Below are 8,300 nucleotides of genomic sequence, written 5' to 3'. Positions count from 1 at the left end.
AAAGCCACTAGGAATGTCATTAAGATAATGATTAGGGGTTGCATGTAGAAATAGTTTTAATAATAGACGAAAAGTTTAGATCATAGTGTAGAAGACGACTGATGCCTGCAATAAACTTAAAATGACCAAGTTAGCTGACGGAGAGAGAAAAGTTTATGTATTTGGTGATAAACATCACAGAGGAGTCCTTAAAATTAACTAAACTAAAATAAAGTCCTTATACAAAAAAAACAAAAAAAAAAAAATCAAATAATTAAGGTCTCTTAAAAAAGAGACAAAAACCTATTTTTCGACAATGAAACAAAATTAAATGAATAGAAAGAGGAAATCAAACAGTTTCTGATTGTAAACGTACAACCTATAAACACTATATAGACGAAATTACATCGAATAGGAATCTGCAATAGTTATTCGTTTAACATAAATGATCTAATTTTTAATTTGTTCTAAAGTTTTTTTTTTTGGTGGGATTCATTATTGATGGGAAGGACTGTAGGAAACGATCTTGAGGAAGGTCATTGGGGTAAAACATTGGATTTATAAAGGCTGCCCTAGCATTGGGTATTCAAATAAACAAAAAAACAAAAATGAATAAAATCTTTGAGAAGGTTGCAGTTATTTTCAGTTTACCAAGTCTGGAAATAGATAAAACAGGATCTTCACCATTTATTTATTTTTATTTGTGTGTTTTGAAGGAAAACTGGTGAGGTTTGATAAATAAATTTATAAAGAAAAATATGATTCGTAAAAATCAGGAGCTTTATTTCGAAAATAATTAGTATATGGAATTTAAAGTAAATTTTTTGTAATCAAATCCTTTCCAATACAGTTCTGTCAGAGAAAGTAAACTCGTCATGCAGACGTAAGGTATCACGGGCTTTCAAACAGTCGTGAATGTTACGATTTACCAATACAGTTTAAACTATAGTTATTGAACATTCTATCGGTAAGATATTCTTTTTTTTTGTAGGACCTGCTTCCAGGTCATTTCTGACATGCAGGGGTGTTATCTACGGGATACTACCCTATCCTAAACATGGTGGTGGGTCAAGTTTTGATTTTTTGGGACCACCATAGAAACAAAAGTCGACACTCTAGGCAGAATTCGAACCGATGTGCCTGCAGTCATGAGGCGATTAAATGAGATGCTCTAACGTCCTCGGCTACAAACGGCCCTCCAGGACTATTATGACAGTATTGATTTTATTCCAATAACAAATAAATACTAACCGAACAATTTTATGTCGGAAGAACGCCAAGCCTTTTGGTATATTTCCCATGGGAGTCTCATTCCATTGCCAAGGGAGTGCTAAAACGTGCTATTGCAAGCTACTTAGCACGCTTTGTGCATTAACAGAAGTTCCCATATAGCTAAGCTACCTCGCCTCTTGAGAACCCTCAGTAAAACTACCGCGGGAAACAATAGAAAATGTAGTGTAAATCATTACACAAAGGATTATTATTTAAATTAATAACGTATTATATTAAAACAATATACCAAGCAAAACAAAAATTGAAAATTGGCGGATAGTGATTGCATTTCGAGGATCATCTTCGCATGAATTTTCACCTGTGACGGCATAAAATCTAAAAAAAGTAAAGGATACCATTATTTCGTGAGGGGGTAATTTTTTTTTTTTTAATAATTGCCTATGACATTTATGGCTATGGGGAACTAACATTTTTTAAATTAATTTTTATGGTGCAATATTGGATCATAGTTCTCATTCACACCATATATACAATAAATAAATGACAGTAAAATAAGAAATTGATAAAAATAATAATAATAATAATCAAAAAACAAAATTAAACTTAAAGTAAGATAACCTCTTGAACATAATCATTTCTGTTTACAAAATTTACAGTCAGCCTAGAGAACTCCAAACCTTGTCTTCCCCCCACTTTTGGAGGAAAAAGCAAGCCTCCGGAGATCTCGGGCGTGGGAGCTAACCAAATTATACTACTGGTAGGGATAAGTTCACGTGAACAATATTCATAAAAATGACTAACAGAAGCTTTCACAATAAAACGATAAGACACCAACTCACTAATACAGAACGTTTTCATAACAGTAATTACACAATATACACCATAATGACTGAAAACAACTAAGATAAAGGATTTCAGTTCTAATCCCTTCCCCCATTAAAAAAAAAATACTAATATTATTCTCTCACTATCCGTCTCCCATTTTATATAATATAATTTCAATAGCAACATAATCTCCAATAAAGAATACCACTTCGTCATTCCTTTTATGCCATACAATGTACACACGTTTTGGTATGGCATAGTTTGCATACAATAATAACAGATTAGGAAAAAAAAGTGAAACAATAATTTTACTCTCGTATTAAATTTGTTAGCAAATAAAAATTGAGTAGGCGTCGGTCTTTAAAGGATTAAAGAAAAGAAATAAAAAATGAAGTATATTGACTATGTTAACGATGGCTGGATTACATCCGATTGAAAAATCAATTAACTATCTTAGAGAACTAATATAAATACAATAACAACTGAAAATGTGGGAACGGGGTAGCTCAGCGAGTAAGGTGCAGTGCACGCTGACCCAGGTTTGAATCTGTCGGTGGCAGCTAATTAATTATTCATGCTACATTAACCGTGAGTCAACCTTGTGGGTTTGGGTGTCCTCCTGGAGCACACCTACCCTCTATAAAGTGGGTACCCTTAATTGTGGTCTATACAGAGGATTGAGCGTGATCGTGAACAAATCACCTTCTTGCACAACAATTGTTCAAGAAACATGATCCCTTAATCCTCCTGGATTGTAGTGGTATAGGTCTGTTTTATTTTTTGTATATAATTATTTATACCATAAGAACAAATTCCTAAGCAACATTATATAATTATATTACCATTAGCTACTCTCTTTTTCTGTGGTTGAATACTTTCAACATGAAGTAAAACTTAATATGTTCACATTATTTATCAACTATGTTTAATCCATTAAAATTAATAACAATTAGCTCTAACTGGACCATTAAATAACTAAAAGGAAATAAATTGGAGACAATTTTACACTAATGTCCTAGGATCAAACGAACTCCTAATAACGGTTAACTGGGTTATTAAAGAGTAACCTACGGTTCCGATCATCATTTCAAAACATTCCAACAAGTAATAATACTTTTTTACATCAGTCCAAGAATGAACCACCAATTCTATTGTTTCAAAGAACAATGAATATATAACACTAAAAAAACAGTTAAGGACATTTTATGTACATTACTAAATTGATACATAAATTGGTCATACATACAGGAACTGAAACTATGCTACCTTAACTTTAGAAAAAATTACTTTTACTTTTGCTATAATCGTATTTTTAATTTGTATTAATCTGAAGAGCGACATAGTTATGGCTATATTCCTGCGAATTCTCACATACTGTTTAAGATTAATCGATCTTTGAAATATTTTTATGATGAGGCCAAGATGAAACGACGTGAACACTAAATAGTTAAACATAACCACATATTTTGTCGTGGCGAAATTCAAAAATATATACAAATTTTAAAAAAAGTTTCAAATATATATTTTGGAATATTTACAAGAGTTTCACCTGAGTCCTTTTCAAATTTAAAACCACACCATATTTAATGTAAGAAAAAACAAATTTATGTTTTTATTAATGACACCCTAAATAAGGATCTATAAAAATATTTGAATGCAAAATGTGGCATCGATGTACAAAATTTTATTAATACAAGACCCTACTAAAGGCTTGTTATAGAAGGAAAAAACAAAACAAAAATGCCAATAAAAGCGTTATGTGATGTAGTAATTCACTTTTATTCATGGTACAGGTAGTTTACAAGGTAATTTGTATGTGTTCTCTCCCAATCATCCTACGTAGTTTCACTTCAGAATCATACGAAACAATGCAATTGCAATTTAAAAAATAACCATGGAGTGATTGATACTCAAGTTATCAAAGGAAATATAAAATTAGATTTAATATTAACATCTTTAATACAAGAAGAGACTTTTCTACTTAGTAGTGAGTAAAACAACATAACACTCTTAATTTTACAGCTCATAATTGCCCAACTTCCTATTATACCGAAAGCTGTTTCGAAGTCGAAGACAATATTTTTAGAGTTCTCAAGGTTCAAAATACAAAACAAATTATGGTTTCAGGTAGGTGGTTATGGTTTCGTTTAAATTAAAAATTTCTTGTGCCATAAGAAAGATTTTTTTTTTTTATTTTAGTCAGGAAATCCAATCAACTTGATATAAATTTCATTGCTAACTTCTTCATTAATTCCATTCGTTCACTATGGAACCCTACATTCTTTACTAATTCGAATCACACTGTATTGTGCTGTAACATCCATCAGTTTTGCTTGGTAAAGATTCACATTCCAGTTTGGAGCTATGTTATAATTTTCTCTTTCAACATGTATTTCAATGTTTCACATACATAAATAACCACTGGAATAGTGGTAAATTCTCACCCTTTAGTTTTTGGGCAGTTTTAGACCAGAAAAATAACTAGTAGATAATTAATGGTTTTAACCATGTATTTTTTTCTTTAAATTGAACTTATTTCTACTAACTCATACCCGTATCTGTGCTACTGTAATAACCATAAATTTTATTACTTCCTTCATATTTATTTCGACTCCTGATTTCTTATTAATATACATTTGCTACCACACCATCGCATAAAATCATGGACTTTATGAGAAATTCAGTTTTTCACCATCAGATCTATTCCGGTCTACCTTCCTAATGACGCATTTCTTAGCAAAACAAAATAATCTGGAAGTAAAAATCGCTTTTGCTTTCAATCTAAAACATTGGTCCATACTTCTTTTTTATTATTATTTTTTTTTTTTTTAATAGCACTACTGTGACAAATAGTTTCATATGTACTAATGAAATAGGTGTACTTTTGGAAAATTGGAATCCCCATACTGATTTAAAAAATAAAATGTTAGTTTTCAAAAAAAGTAGGCGAGGAAATATTGTTTAATTTTAGATTCAAATTTTTCAATTTCTAACTTGCACATAAGTCCACAGAAGTAATTCAAACCACATAAACCCTAAAAAAGGCTTGTTCATATCCAAATAATGATCTCATAGCTACGACTGGATAGTCGGGAAACTTCAATAAGACCATAACCGAAAAAAATAAAATGCAATATAAACATATAATATTTTTACAACCGAACGTATTGGCGTTCGAACGATACTGTTTATCTAGTCCAGATAAGAAAATTGCTTGTAAGAAAAACACTTGTAGAAGGTAAAATCAAAGAACGTACCTTTGTTTGATTTAGATAATTCTTTAAGTTTTTTATTTTTTAATTTTACAGTTGAAAATTATGACGCAACAAACACACATCAGAAATATTATTAACATTATTAAAAATAAAATGTTAACCAACAACTGCTGTAAAGATGAACAACATAAGGAAAAGTCTAGCTCTGATTATAAAATTATCATGTTATAACTTATCATTGATTAATTTTTTAATTAGTTAAATTAATAAGTTCCCCAAAAAAATTGTATTTACTCAACTGAAATTTTAGTTAGTTTTATGTTAATTATTTACATATCAAATTTATCTATATTTTCATTTATTGTAAAATCCCCTGCTCACTGTATAGGTTTAAACTAAGATAATTATGAATAACATTGGTTCTTATTTTTGTTACAATTAAAATAATGGTTGTTAGATGTGATACATAATTCCTATTAAAGTAACATAATTTTTATTTGAAGAATTTGATTTTGAAGTGACTGCTTTATGTCATTTTTTTTTCAACAAATTATAACTCAATCAATCAAATTCAAAACAATCAACAATTATTAACAAAATTTCTAATTATGATGGTACTTTCTGAGATTAATAGCGAAGATTGCCTATTCGTAGAATATGCATGTGTATGAAGGAGCACACGAACATGTTAATTATTATTTTTTCGCAATTCTGTATTCCTTACTATCTTTTGCTGTATTACTGGACAAAAAGTATCCAAATAAAATAGGAATTAATGGTTACATTTATATTATATCTAAAGCGATACGTTTTTGTATCTGGTTGATATACTGAATTTTATTTCATTCTAATTTGGTGCTAAAGACAAATAGTCGACCGAATTTGCAAAAAGCTATAAAAGTCACACCAAGTTTTTGAAGAAAGTGAAATCATTTGTTATAAGCTTTGTGAACAAATATTAAAGAAGTTAATAAAAACAATATCTATCCTGCAACTATGATATAAACCCTTACAATTATTGCATGAGATAGCGTTCAAACCTTGTGCAGATTGAAGAAGTATCACACACACACACACTCAACTCACATCAACAATTAACTACGGCCAAGAACTCGTGTGCTGTGAAACGTAGGAGCAACGCATGCGCAATAGGCACAATAGCGATACAGGAAATCACGACACAGGAAAGGGTGGAAGCCTTCTCCGTAACGGTTAGTAAGCTAACTGTATGCCAAGGGCTTTATGTATAATGGTTCTACTACAGGAGTGCCAACTCTAATGCAAGTCGTCAGGAGTATAGAACTAGGAAGCAATATAACGAATCCTAGAAGAAGATCAAGGAAGGCATACAACAATTTCAGAATCACAAAAAACTATGAAGTAGATATTTTTTTCTTTATTTTATTTTATTTGAAAAGAATAGAATTGTGCACTGTATCAAAGGGGTGAAAGTGAATTTTAATTCTGGAACTTTTTTTCCAGTAATGTTGTATATATATTTAGATATAGATATATAAGAGAGAACTTGATAAATACCAAAATTGAATATTAGCCCAAATTATTTATACAAAATGCTATTTTACTCTATATTTTATATACAATTTTTATTTTTGCAGTGCAGTAAAAACAATAAATAATCATCATATAACTTCAACGGTAGATGAAATTTTATAAAATGAACTGTTTTTTTTTTTTTTTTTCAAATGGTAGCCTTACACAGACAATCATAGCGAGTAGGTTGGTCGATAAACGACATGTCATAATCTCACAAGAGGAGATCATAAGACATAAAAAGGCAATCCTTCCCCGCCGGACCCGCTCAGCTAAGACCCCGGGGGAGAGATGCCCTTTTTTTATTTTCAAACCTCTTTATTTTTATATATGGTTACAGAATACAAATATATAATACAATACATTATATATATACAAATTTACATGATATCTTTGTTTGCCGTATGGCATTATTAGATGCAGAGATGCAACGCCCTCCATGGTAGCCTTACTTATCTAACTTTATATCAGGCAATTATAGGGAGTAGGTTTGTCGATGTACATGCCACAATCTCATTAGAGCTTCTTCCCGTTTTAAGCTAATATTTCAAAAGTGATATAGGACCGTCGTTTCCCGGGGGTCTTGGCAGGGCGGGTCCGGCGGGGAAGGATGGCCTTTTTTGTGTGTTATGATCTCCTCTTATGAGATTGTGACATGTCGTACATCGACCAACCCACAGAATGAGATCTTAAGTTGTAATTGGTATATGAAACCAAATCTCAAAATTAGATAACACCGGACCCAGCCCCAACCCCTTATAATGTGGCGTATGGTACACAATACAATCCTCAATCTTACTTTTATTTTTTATTTAGTCATATTTTTTAGTGTAAGCATTCATTCTATATTAATTTAATGGAAACTAATACACTGTACCATCAGATATTAAAATAAAAACAGATCTTTATTCGAGATTATTAAATAAACTAACAAACCTTGCGTGTCTACAACTTCCAGGTTTAATGTTTTTTCTACAGTGCAAAGTTAATAGGGCAAAGAAAACTAGTGAGAGGAGGTCTATTTTATTACACTTTCTCTTGACATGGATATTATTTTAATATTTTGTTGTTCTTTAATACATATCGATTAAAATATAAATTGACGATTAGCGGACTAACTGATTACAACCTAAGGTATTCAGAGGAATCTAGTTTTGGGATTTGAGGAGTTTATATGGAAGGAGTTGCGCCAGCAATAATTATTGTACCAATGGTATCAACTTTAGCTCTCAATTAACTGAAATTAACAGTACTACCTGGGGTTCATTAGATCTTGCGGGGCGAGGGAGGGGGGTACTGTTGGACCCCTATCTCACGATAACAAAACGGCCTAATTATTAAATCAGTTTAAATACGTGAGTCCAAGATAAGAAAAAGGAGGAATTATGGAACAGTTAATTAATAAAGCAAATGGGTTAAACAAAAAACGTTTTGTAAAATAATAAATTAAGGTAAATTAAAGTAAAATAAGGACGTATTAAAAATATGACAGAACAT

At 31.0% G+C, this 8,300-nt stretch overlaps 1 protein-coding gene across 2 annotated transcripts in view; it reads right to left on the bottom strand.

The window, feature by feature from the left end:
* Nost (Nostrin) overlaps window positions 1-8,300 on the bottom strand; it is a 108,499-nt gene that overhangs the window by 88,371 nt on the left and 11,828 nt on the right. Inside the window, exon 1 of one of the 2 annotated variants that reach the window (XM_014417348.2) lies at window positions 6,293-6,376. The exons of the other annotated variant lie outside the window; for it this stretch is intronic. The gene's annotated coding sequence lies outside the window, so the exon portion shown is untranslated. Of the gene's footprint in view, window positions 1-6,292; window positions 6,377-8,300 lie in introns of those variants that run through there. 2 annotated transcript variants of the gene reach the window in all.

This window comes from Halyomorpha halys, unplaced genomic scaffold (assembly GCF_000696795.3).
Source record: "Halyomorpha halys isolate HHAL.00 unplaced genomic scaffold, Hhal_1.1 Scaffold152.1, whole genome shotgun sequence".
In the NCBI taxonomy this organism is placed as follows: domain Eukaryota; kingdom Metazoa; phylum Arthropoda; class Insecta; order Hemiptera; family Pentatomidae; genus Halyomorpha; species Halyomorpha halys.
The sequence above is the reverse complement of the archived record's forward strand: the minus strand, read 5'-3'. Positions and strand labels throughout refer to the sequence as shown.